Source organism: Jaculus jaculus, chromosome 13, assembly GCF_020740685.1.
Source record: "Jaculus jaculus isolate mJacJac1 chromosome 13, mJacJac1.mat.Y.cur, whole genome shotgun sequence".
Taxonomy (NCBI): domain Eukaryota; kingdom Metazoa; phylum Chordata; class Mammalia; order Rodentia; family Dipodidae; genus Jaculus; species Jaculus jaculus.
The window spans coordinates 61,759,991-61,773,211 of record NC_059114.1 but is presented as its reverse complement, the minus strand read 5'-3'; the positions used below and the strand labels follow the sequence as shown (position 1 = coordinate 61,773,211).

Here is a 13,221-nt window from a genome sequence, read left to right as displayed (position 1 = left end):
TCCAGGTGCTGTGCAGAGCGTTTACAGGCTAAAATATAAATACTCCCCTGGTAAACTTTCTGGGCAAAGACTCTTAACCTAGGTATAAGGAGTTCATAATCTGTATTCCACAGAAGGCACGCTGAAATAGGTTTTCACCATCCTAGAATCACTCTTTTCAACAATATTTCCATTCAGCTCACTTACAGGCATCTAAGACTTGGAAAGTCAAGGAAGGACAAGGCACAGTAGTAGTTAAAGATACGGGATCTGAGTCCAGGAACATTCATATTTTAACACCATCTTTGATGTTATAGAAGTGTTTTTACTTTTCTAGGCCCTACTCTTTTTACTGTTAAGTGGTATAGAAAAGAAATGGCTTGCTGGTAGCATTGTATACAGATTAAGTTAGATTGTATCCAGACCAAACATTTGTATATAGTGGATAATTATTGCACAGTTAAAATGTTATGACATGTGCACATAAATTAATTCATATGCATAAATGAACTTCCTTTCACAAACATTTCTAGACAATTTGATCCAGTGAATAGCCTCAAAAACAGTAACTACCTTTCCTTACACTGCCTTTCTAAACCTACAAGAGAAGTGTGAAATTCATTTACTTGATTTGAAACAATAAAATAGCATCAGCTGCCACATTTTCAAATTCAACTCACCTCTTTCTCAAGACATATGCCTTGAATATCAGAGTGGTAAGCAACTACATTTCAGGTATAGCAAGAGATTGAATTTGTTGTGCTAATTAGGATAAGCATTGATAGGCCTTATCACTCCTGCAGCCTCTTCCTCTCACAGGAGCAGCGTTCTAGGTCACTTGCCTAAGGTTTCATTGTTATGCTACATTTTTGGTCTAGTGGTTGTGTTCCAGTTACAGTCCACAGAAAATCAGGAAATGTTTACTTGTAAATGAGAAACAGATTAAATGTTACTTACATTACGGGTATGGCTTATCCAAGAAACATGGCTGAAACATGTGGAATCTGATTACTTTTCATGACAGCTAACATGAACTATTCTCTAAGAAACAATGAGGCTGGTGCCAAAGAAGGGGGTAGTGTATGGGACACCGTGGTAAGCTAGTCAGTTTTAGATTAATGAAGCAGGCATAAAACCAGCAGTGAAATTTTATCTAGGTGCATCAATCACTCACTCTAGCGTAGTTTTTTTTTTTTTTTTTTTAAATTGAATTAAATTCCACTTAACAATGTACTTTTGTCTAGGTTGGACAAACAGATTCACTAAATCTGAATCAAAGGTATTCAATTTTAGATTGACTATTTCTGGATCTTTTATTTCCAAGAGAGGTGGTGCCAAAATTTAGGAGAGTACTTTACTTTCCAGGAACAAAGTTTGTATTTTTACAACTTGCATTAATTTAAGACTTCTAAGGAATTATTTGAGGCACTGGAGGAACCATTCCTTAAATGAAATTTTTCTAGCCTGAAAAAAAAATTGAAGCGTACCTTCTCAAAGTATACCTGTGTTCTCAAACATTATCCTACATATTAAACAATGGTGAACATATATAAAGAAGACATTTTGGTCATTTACAATATTTTTAAAGAAATCCCCCAAAGCATACTTTATATAATATTGATGTGCCTACCATGAATGCTCCATGAAGTAGTTCTTAAAACAAGTGGATTTTGCTACATTGTCAACAAATATATTTCAAATGCTTGATCCATAACACCTTCAAGGATCTCATATATTTCTTGGCCAAAGACTGTCATGTCTAGCCTGATTGAATTTCTCTATTATAATGTAAGCTGCTGTTGCCAAAGAAAAATGGGTCATTAATCTTTTTTTTATTTCTATCAACAAAATGGATACAGTCCTTTGAAGTGAAAACACATAGTCCAAGATCAATTTTGGTTACTAAGACATTTTGTACTTTGAAAAATGGCAGTATAAAACTCATATAAAAGAAGTTAAAGGAAACAGCAATGGTGGTGAACTTCTATGGCTCAGAACTTTTGTGCTGACTGATGGCCATCTGACCATTTGAGTGGAGACATAATAATTAGATATTGCCTATCTTGCCTTCAAAATGACATTGAGAGAAATTTAGCAATCTGGTAATTAATGGAGTAGGTGCTCGTTAGTGTGCTTGGTGATTAAGAGCATGCATGGGGAGAAATTGCAATGTGTGACAATCATGTATTTTTTAGAAATCCTTGACATTAGTGTTAGTCCCTAAGAACTTTGAGTTGTTCTAAGGAGAATTTTCTTACAGTTTGTAATATTAAATAAAAATTCATAGTTCTTTGTTATTTCAATAATCTTTGTTATCTTATAATTCTTCAAGACACACCGAACATGAAGATAACAATGCTTAGTTTGAGCAAAATATTGAAAGATAAACCACCATAGTAATCACTGAACCAATTTTTGTTTGTGTGTTTGCATCTATGCCTCTGGTGTGTGTGTGTATGTGTAGTATATTATGTTGTGTATAAATGTGTGTGTGTGTGTGTGTGTGTGTGTGTGTGTGTCTATGCAAGATGAGGCCAGAGAACTTTAGGTGCCCTCCTCTATTCCTCATCAGAGTACTTCCCTGAGAAGGAGCCTTTCCCTCAGCCAAGAATGATTGTCTTCGACATTTTCAGTCAGTAAGCCTAAATTCCAGCAATTCTCCAGGCATAAACCTAGCACTTAATTTTTGTTTTTTAGGTTTTTAAAACATTTTATTTCAGGGCTGGAGAGATCACTTAGTGCTTAAGACACTTGCCTCCCAAGCCAAAAGATCCAGATTCGATTACCCAGGTCTGAATGTAAGCCAGATGCACAAGGTGGTACATGTGTCTGGAGTTCGTTTGCAATGGCTGGAGGCCCTGGTGCACCCATTCTCTCTCTCCCTCATTCTCTCTCTTTCTCTGCTCCTCCTGTGTCTTTCTTTCAAATAAATAAATAAAATGAAAATAAAATATTTTTAAATTTTTATTTCAGAGTGAGAGAGAAAATAGGCAAAGACAGAGAATTGGCATGCCAGGGACTCAGCCACTACAATCAAACTCCAGACACTGTACCCACCTAGTGGGCAAGTATAACCTTGCTTTTACCTCACCTTTGAGGTTGGCTTATGTGGGATCTGGAAAGAGGAACATAGGTTCTTAGGCTTCAGTGGCAAATGCCTTAACCACTAAGCCGTCTCTCCAGCCCTGGAATGTTTTTTGATGGGCATAGTGTCTGTTTAGCTGAAGACAGTAGGACCTTCCTTCTGGAGTTTATGACCTTCCAAGACACTGGCGTTTGATTCAGAGTAAGAGGCATGAATTCCCTATCATTGAGCAAGTGATCATATCTAATCAGAGATAAATTAATTATCTCATAATTTATGTGCCACTGTTGGACCCATATGTGTCTCACACTTCTCTCACTTACTGTTCACACTTTTATTTTTAAAGGTGTCATTAATTTGATTTCCTGATCTATTTCCTCAGCCTTTTTTCTCAAATCCGAATATTCTGTACTCCATATAATCTAATCTATTATGATATCTTTCCTGGGAGTTTTTTCATGGAGTTATTTCATTTTTGACAACGGTTTTTTATTTATTTATTTATTTTTGTTTAGTAAAAACTTTATATGGACACATCATGTGTTGGTATCATCACTTTCATCTCATTGTCCCCACACCACTGCGGGCCCTCTTTAGTGGGATTGCTGGTATTCACCATGGAGTTGTGGGTTATGAGCTGTGAAAGCAGCAGTCAATCATTGTGGGGATGAGCAATGTCTCTGGATATTCCCTCCAACTCTGGAACTCTGACATTCCTTCCATTCCCATTTCATCGAAATTCCCTGAGCCACAGTGGGTGTGCTGTAAGTTTACTTTAGTATTGAGCTCTCAGGAGGTTTGGCATTACTGCTTTGGTATATTTGTTTTGAGTATCCTCAGTGTCTGTCTCCATGAACCTCATGCAGGTTGCCAAAGCAGCATTCTTGCTCATCTTGCCAGTTCCTCTGTGGTTGTACCTGGGCCCTAGCTGCTAAGCAAGGTGTGGTTCATATTCCTGCCAGGCAGTCAGTTATCTATTCTTGTCATGCTGATAGATTTTGATTGTTCATGGTTCTTGCTGGCTTCTGAAAAAGAAAAACAGATTCCCCGGTGGAGAGTGAGATCAGATTAGGTTAAAAGGGACAAGAAAACCTTTCATGGGTGGAACCTCACTTTTGGACAAAGACTTGTTGGATCTTCTCATTGGAGTCCAAAATCTTTGTCTTCACAGGATTCTAACTTGGTTCCCAGTTCCAGTTATGGATTGTTTTCCACTGAGCAGTTCTCATAGAGAATCATAGAGCCATTATTTACCTACCTAGTCTATGTGCCACTATTGTGCTATTGTGTTCTTCTTGCCAGACTGGTTGCTTTCATAGAGCAGTGTCTCCTCCTTGCTCACAACATTGTTGGCCATCATCTCTCAGCAGCTTATGTAGCACTTGGCAGCACCATAAGGGTGGAGCATCTGGGAATTGACATCTTTCCACATTCAACCAGATCTCTCAGTGTTGTGTTGGCAGCATGTGGTGTCTTCAGCAATATGGGATTATCTTTTACTGTAGGTGGGTAATCAAGTACTATGACAGAAGTCTGTCTTGTCTGGGGGCTTTATAGTTCTCTGTAATCAACAGCTCATTGTGGGTTGTAACCAATTTCTCTACTAGGAGTTACAAGCCAGAGCCAAATGTTTTAGGGTTAACCTTCATCCCTCCATAGTTTTCCTTGTCTCTTTCTCTTTATTGTGTTCCACTTCATTTCTTGTTTTAACATTCTCATTGAATGTAGTTGATTGTCTGTGTTCTATGGGAATTTATTTAGTATATGTTCTTGTTCTCTGAGTTCATTCAAGTTTGTACTGAGTTATTTGAGTTGATAATTTGAATTTTACTCAGGCATTTGTTTATATCCTCTTTACATTTGTTGTATGTATGTAGCCTAATCCTTTTTGTTGTTATTTCTCATGGAATTCTTTGCCTGGAATTTCCTCTAAGAAGTTTTCATTCAAAGCTTTAAATATGCAACTTGGCATACTTGGTAGGGATATTTTGATTTGGATTCTTGTGTGACTATTTTGCATGGGGGTTGCCAGCATGGAGACACTCCTTTTGTTTTCCTAGAGTGTGGTAACAAAGGCTCCAGTGGAGGGCATAGAGTGGGCTGGGCTGCTCCCCAAACAAACCACAAACTGAGCCTGGTCATCCTGGCTTTCTGGTGCCTACATGTCTTGGTGGGGGAGGTGGCATAGGTGTCAAGATGACCAAGGATCTGAAACTGCGCCGAAATTCCTGGTGCTCCTGGCTCCCTAGTGACCTCCCCACACCTCAAAGTTGCTTAATGTACAGTGATTTTTGACAGATGTCATACTTTTAGTTCTAACATTACTGAAACTGAAAGAACATTCTGTTTAGCCTCAAATTAATGACTATACTCATAGGTACTATTGAACACTATATATCCCATATACATAATATAAATTTAATGTTTTTTGTCACCTACCATGGTCATGGTTTCCTCTGTTTAATTTGTGAAAGCAAAATTAATAGGATTTTTAAAAAGTCCTTCACAATTTCAATGAAACTATGTTCTGTGTTCTTATTATAGATCTAAGCAAGCTCAGCATTAGTGAATTTTCATCTTTCAATGTAAATGAAGCACTTGTCCAATTTTCATGGATAGGTTCAAAAATCACAGCAGTTAAAGAAGCTGGCATGCCCAACATTCTACATACATGACTGCTGCAAATTAAACCTATCTAAAGCACAACCCTGTATGTTTTTAAAGCCAAATACCACAAAGCTTCTTCTTCGTTACCTACTCCTAAATTATTTTAATCCAGTAAGTTTCATTCCATAATTAACTTAAATATTATTTTTATTGGCCACTTCCATACTTACAGACAAACTATGATAATCCCCTTCCCCACTCACTTTCCCCTTCACAAATCCACTCTTCCTCACATCCCCTCCCTCTCTCCATTAGTCTCTCTTTTATCTGATGTCGTCATCTTTTCCTCCTATTATTAGGGTCTTGTGAAGGTGGCACTGTGAGGTCACGAATATCAAGGTTAATTTCATTGTAAGCAGCCCTACCCTTCCTTTGGCTCTTACATTCTTTCTGTCACCTCTTCCACAATGGATCTTGGGCCTTGGAGGGTGTGGTAGAGCTATTTCAGTGCTGAAGACTCCTCTGTGACTTCTTTACAGCATTATGGGGCCTTTCGGGTCATCACAGTGGTCTGACAGGAGAAGCTTCTCTAACCAAAAGTGAGAGTAGTATTAGTATGTGGGTATGGCCGTTAAGAAAAGTGCTCCTGGCATTCTTAGTCAGATCACGAGTCTTGACCAAATTTCATTGCTTGCACTTAAACTTTGCTCTAGCCATCCATAGTCGAATTATTTGTAGGTGCTTCTGTAAGGACCTTTTCACTCTGCAGATTTTGGTTAGATTGCTTTGAAGATAATTAGGAGTAGGCGTAAGTCACTAAGATACCTTTTTGACAGTTAACAGACTCAGCAGGCTAAAATCTCCACTTGGAAAGGAAATTGGTCCTGATTCTGCTGGCTTTGTACTAGATGTTATAGGAGTTCAATAGCACAAAATGTGTTTGCTTAATTTTTTTGGTAATTGAACATAAAATTTAGGTGTTAGTCTTGTTTTTGAAATGTTTTGCATTGAAACCTAATAAATCTTCAACATGTAAAAAAAAAAAAAAAAGAAAAAAAAGAAAAGTGCTTACAGGACTTCCAGTTAAGATGGCGGTGTAGGTACCATGCCAAAGCAGCCTAGGGGATAAAAAAGACAAAAAAATAAAAAAAATTAAAAAAAACCACTCAGCAAAATACACACTTTTACTAAAAAGTGAGGTGTATAGGAAATTGAAACAGCAGCAGAGAAGAAGAGATCCAGAGCATCCAGAGCCTGCACAGGCCAGCAAAAGCAGCCCCAGCAGGTCCGCCAACCATGGTGGCGGCACACCAGAAAGCCGCCAGGCTTGTCAAGCCACGGGACAAGCCAGGTGAGGGGCAGTGAACAACGGAGGAGCAGATCACAAGGTAGAAGAACATGTGGAACAGTGAGAGAACTAGAGCAGCATCGGCTCCCTCCCTTCCCCCACTGCCTGTGCCCAGCTCCAGTGAACAGAGCAGCGATCCCCACATGAGCCGACAGTGGGACCCAAGCAGGAGTAGAGTCCAGCAGCAACATCAGCGGCTCCAGCACCAGCACGGGCAACAACGGCCCCAGCAGCAGTGGATCCAGTAACGGCAGCAGCGGCAGATCCAGCAGCAGCAGCTTTAGCAGCAGCAGTAGCTTTTCTAGCAGCGGGAATGCCATTCTGCAGGGCCACAGTTGCCAGACTTGGTATGCCCCACAGGAAAAGCCAGTGCCCAGCTCCAGAAATCAGAACAGCAGCCCAATGACCCAGCCAGCAACTTGACTGAGACCAAAATCATTCAAGGTAACTGGGATTGCACCAGGGAAGGGACTCAGTTGGTCACAAGCTACTTGGATCCCTCAACAGACTGCAAATTTTAACCTCGTTATTCATAGAGAATCTGGTTGTTATAATAACTACTCTTGAATAAATACTCAGTGCTGTTTTTGACTGAATGTGTACAGTGTTTAGTTAAATTTTAGAATCTACCTGTATTTTATTCCACTCACCCTACTTGAATACTCCCATAGAAGGAAAACTCAACCCCTAGGAACACCTTTGTAGATACTCTGAGAGTCTTAAGAGCCACACCTAACACCTTAAGCTCCTACCCTGAAGATATATAACATCAAATCAATTGATACAGCTAAGAATACCCAGCTAGCTAGAAAATCCCAGCATTAACTTAATCCAAGACTCAAAAATATATACATTATAACACAAGAAACACTAAAAAGCAAGACAATATAAACCCACCTAAAAGTATTAATGCATCAGAAATGAGAACGAGTTAGAGGAAATGCCTGAGAAAGATTTCAAAATAATGATTGTAAATATGTTCAAAGAAGTCAAAGAACAAATCAAAGGAATCAAAGAAGAAATCAAAGAGGAAATCAAAGAAGATACAGGACACCAATTTCATGAAATAAAGAAGGCAATACAAGACATAAATAAGAAAATAGAAATAATAAAGTAAAACCAGTCAGAATTACTAGCAATAAAGAACACAGTTAATGAAATAAAAAACTCTGCAGAAAATCTCACCAGTAGAATGGACAAAGGTGAGGACCGGATATCTAAGCTAGAAGACCAGGTGGCAGATCTAATACAGTTCAACAAAGAGAATGACAAATTTATAGAAAAGTATGAGTGGAAATTTCAAGATATTTGGGACACTATGAAAAGATCAAATATAAGAATTCAGGGCATAGTAGAAGGAGAAGAATTCCACTCCAAAGGCATAGTAGGCATCTTCAACAAAATCATAGAAGAAAACTTCCCCCAAATTGGGAAAGAGGTGCCAATGCAGATACAGGAAGCCTTTAAATACCAGCCAGACAAAACCTGGAAAGAACCTCTCATCGCCATATTATAATAAAACTACCAAACACACAAACCAAAGAAAAAATATTGAAAGCAGTTAGAGAGAAAAATCAAGTTATCTACAAAGGAAAACCCATCAGGATCACAGCAGATTATTCAACACAAACTTTAAAAGCCAGAAGGGCTTGGAGTGATATATTTCAAGTTCTGAAAGATAAAAGATAACAACTGTCAACCAAGGTTACTTTATCCTGCAAAGTTATCCATTCAAATAGATGGAGAAATAAGTACATTCCATGACAAAAGAGGCTAAAGGAGTATTTAAAGAAAAAAACAGCTCTACAGAATATACTTGATAGAATCCTCCATGCTGAAGAAAAGGAAAAGTGCACATATAAGGCACCTGGAAAAAACAAGCAATACTCAAATACTAGTTAACACAAGACAGCAAAGTTAGAACAGGAAACACACACACACACAAAAATGGCAAACATAAATACATACCTTTCAATAATATCTCTTAATATCAATGGCCTCAATGCCCCACCCAAAAGACATAAGTTTGCAGACTGGGTTAAAAAGCAGGATCCTACAATTTGTTGTCTCCAAGAAAGAAAAATGCCCCTAATTAAACAAGGACACCCAGCTATTTTGCCATTTGAAATTTTTATTTTATAGCTTTGAGGGAAAAGCGAATTGAGATCTAAGACATAGATTTAGAATTCTAAGTCATCCTCATGTATACATTAAAAACGAAGTATTTAGTCGGGTGTGTGGTGCATGCCTTTAATCTCAGCACTTGGGAGGCAGAGGTAGGAGGATTGACATGAGTTCGAGGCCACCCTGAGACTTTATAGTAAATCCAGGTCAGTCTGGGCTAGCGTGAGACTCTACCTCGAAAAACCAAAATAAATAAATAAATGAATGAATAATAAAATAAAAACAAAGTAATTATGAAATCAATTGAGTAAGGCACTGCTAAACCCTCTTCTCAAAGTCAAGCTCTTTTGCAGAAGTTTTGGACTCTGGAGCATCAATATTCCAAGCTCCTGGCCTCCATCCTGCAAGTTCTGATGCATATCCAGCAGTTGTGACAATGACATCACTTCTCATGCCTCACTGACAGCAACTGTAAGATGCACACCAATTTTAAAGACTTTAAAATGTGGATGATGAAAAGCATATTAGAATAGTGACATAATGGTCATGTGCAGTAGCTAAAGGAGCCAAGATTTTCATTAAAAAGTAACTCATTACAAAAACTAATATACCACTGGGCAAGGTGGTGCACGCCTTTAATCCCAACACTTGAGAGGCAGAGGTAGGAGGATACCTGTGAGCTTGAGGCCATCCTGAGACTACATAGTGAATTCCAAGTCAGCCTGAGCTAGAGTGAGAACCTACCTCGAAAACAACAACAACAAAAACCCTTAATATGCCATATGAGCTATTTATGAAAAAAATCAAACAAACAAAAACAAGCTTATTTCTATGGTAAACACAGAGACTTGGAATACCCACAAAATTCACAACTGCCTTTATTTACTGTGCTACTCGACACTTTAGATAGGTGACAGGTAATTTTCCCATGCTGCATGTTGAGAGATCATTTGATAAAATTCTGGAGTGTAACTGTAGGTAGAAAGGGCCCTATGTTTCCTATCATGAGTGAAAACAGAGCTTCACAAGAAGATGACGTGGACACAACTTCTAGAGAAGTAGCTATCACTTTATGACCACAAGGACCAAAGCCCAATGCTGGAAATAGCTGACTGAAAGGAAGAGCCAGGGATCCAGTGACATCACTGAGCAGAGTCACTCCATGCTGCCTGCCCCTGGGTTTTTCTTTCTTTTTCTCTTTGTAGTAAAATGCACAGAAGCAGTAGCATGACCACATCCACATTGCTGCAACACCGTAATCCCCTCCCATCTGCAGAACCTTGTCATCATCCTGAATGATAAACCCATGAACCACTACTTCTTCATTCATGCCTACCCCCAGCCTCTCGCAACCACCATTCTCCTTTCTGTCTTTATGCATTTGACTGTTCCAGGCAGCTCACAGAAGTAAAATCTTAGGAGTTAATTTTTGTCTGGCATATTAAAAAAAATCTAATTTGTGTATTCACTGTACAAGGTATTATATAGCATAATCACATTTTAATATAAGTCTACAGTGAACGTTGAGCGCATTCTCATCCTGTCCTTTCTTACCTCCAGCTCTGTAGTTACTTGCATTTGCCTCTGAGGCTTTTGATATCTACTTTCAAGTCATATAGTCAAACATAATTTTATGTATCTATATATCATCTAGAGACCAGAAATGAGAAGGTATATATATGTATATGTATGCATAGATACATATATAAATTGTTTTCCTGAAACGAAAAGAGCTTACAAGGCAATTTGGTGAATATAATATATGAATTTAGCCAGAAGGTGTTACTTCCTGAGGCTCATGACCTCCACCACCTTAGGCTTTTCATTAGGTTTTCAGTACTAGGCATGTATTCCCTGTCATAGAGCAAGCCTCCAGTTCAATTAGTGAGCAATTTGTTTCCCCCATAACATGTGATGCTTTCTAAATCTTAGAAACACATTAGAGTCATTTGTGAATATTTAAGGTCCTAATGTCTAACGTTCAGCTCAGATAGATCATATTGCAGTGCTTAGCCTCAGACTGAACTTGCTTTTTTTCTAATTTAAAGAAAAGAAAAACTTAAGGACAACATTCAAAATCAAGTGAACTTGGTTTCTTCATAGAGTTTCCCTAAGATAAGGAGGTATTTGGGGAAGAAGAGATAGCATGAGTGTTATCCATCTCCATATTTTAAGGTGTTATATATCTAACTTGTATATATTCTGAGTATTTCTTCACAGAGATAAATATAATCAAATATTAATATTGAAATGATGAACCACCCCTCAGGGTCCAGGTGAAAGCACATGGGAACTGGCAGATGAGCAAATGTGCTGTTTCCATGGTGAACCTGAAAACATGGGCCAGGCCGATGCAGACAGACACTGAGGATACTCAAAAATGCACCAAAGCAGTAATCCAGAAGCTGCTGAGAATGCAGTACTAAAGTAAAATCAAATCACACCCACCAAGTCTCAGGGATGTTTGTGGAAGATGGGGTATGAAGAATGTAGGAGCCACAGGGTGGGAAGGAATATGCAGAGACAAAGGCCTCCCCATGATGACAGACTGCTGCTCTCATAACTCATAACCTACCACCTTATGGTGACTACCAGAAATTCCACTAAGGAGGTCCGCCAGTGGTGTGGGGACAGAAAGGAGGGAAACAATGATATCAACATATGATGCCTCCATACAAAGTTTCTACTTAATGAGAATAATAATTATTATATTAAAACACAACATAAAATTTTGAGTGTGATCACTTTTAAAAGGCATTTACTAACTTGCTACAGTCCTAACCAAATCTATCACACAGGTCATTTCTGCATAGCTAAAAGTGAAAAGCAGTCCAGTTGCCCAGACCCTGGCAGTATGGTCATGACGGAGGGGATGGCAGTGCTAAGGCGGAACAGGGCAGGCATGAAGGCGCAGGATTTCTATAATTGGCCTGATGAGTCATTTGAAGAAATGGACAGTACACTTGCCGTTGAGCAGTATATTCAACAGAACATAGGGTGGATTGCTCCAATATTGACAAAATTCTTGAACCACCTAAGGGCCAACATGGAGGTGTATGGAAGTATGAACATCTAAGGCAATTCTGCCTTGACCTAAATGGACTTGCTGTGAAACTTCAGAGTGAATGCCATCCAAATACATGTACTCAAATGACAGCAAATGAACAATGGATTTTTCTTTGTGCAGCTCATAAAACTCCAAAAGAGTGTCCTGCTATAGACTGTACAAGACATACTCTTGATGGTGCTGCATGCCTTCTGAATAGCAATAAATATTTTCCTAGCAGGGTGAGCATAAAAGAATCATCTGTAGCCAAACTAGGATCTGTATGCTGTAGGATTTACAGAACATTTTCACATGCTTATTTTCATCACCGGCAGATATTTGATGAGTATGAAAATGAAACATTTTTATGTCATCGGTTTACTAAATTTGTGATGAAATATAATTTGATGTCCAAGAATAACCTGATTGTACCAATTTTAGAAGAGGAAGTTCAGAATTCAGTTTCTGGGGAGAGTGAAGCATGAAAGGAATCATCTAGAAAAATGTACTCATTACATAATTAACATCATGTACTGTATATATCATTTAGACACATCAATCATGTATCCATATTATAGCTTTTTGTTTGGTATAGGTTTTTGTGTCCTGTGTGTTGCCTTTCAAAATGGGAAATATGTTTTAAGTTATTCATGAGCAGTATGTCACTGGTATGGCAATTTATGATTTCTAAATAAGATTAGTGTTACCTGCTTATAATGCCTGTTAATAAAATAATTTACAGTTTGGTAAAATTGCTGCTAAACAATCATTGGATCACAATCCTCTTCAGATAAATCTATGAAAGAGTGGGCTTGAGGTTTCACGAAAGCATATACTAAAGAGACAGTAATCTTTTCTTTGGTTTCACCCCTGAGTTTTGATATTTTAGAAAATTCTGTAGTACATAGTTCCACCTGTACTGTTGACTTTTCCAAAATGAGATAAAAGCATTTTAAGATTTTGTTTATAATTTTTTGATATGCATAACTGATTGTGTATCTCTACATATACATGCAGTAAGGCATTAATAAT

At 38.2% G+C, this 13,221-nt stretch overlaps 1 pseudogene; it reads left to right on the top strand.

Moving 5' to 3' along the window:
- The first annotated feature begins 11,995 nt into the window (after positions 1-11,995).
- Positions 11,996-12,778, top strand: LOC101599826 (annotated as a pseudogene).
- Positions 12,779-13,221: the final 443 nt, after the last annotated feature.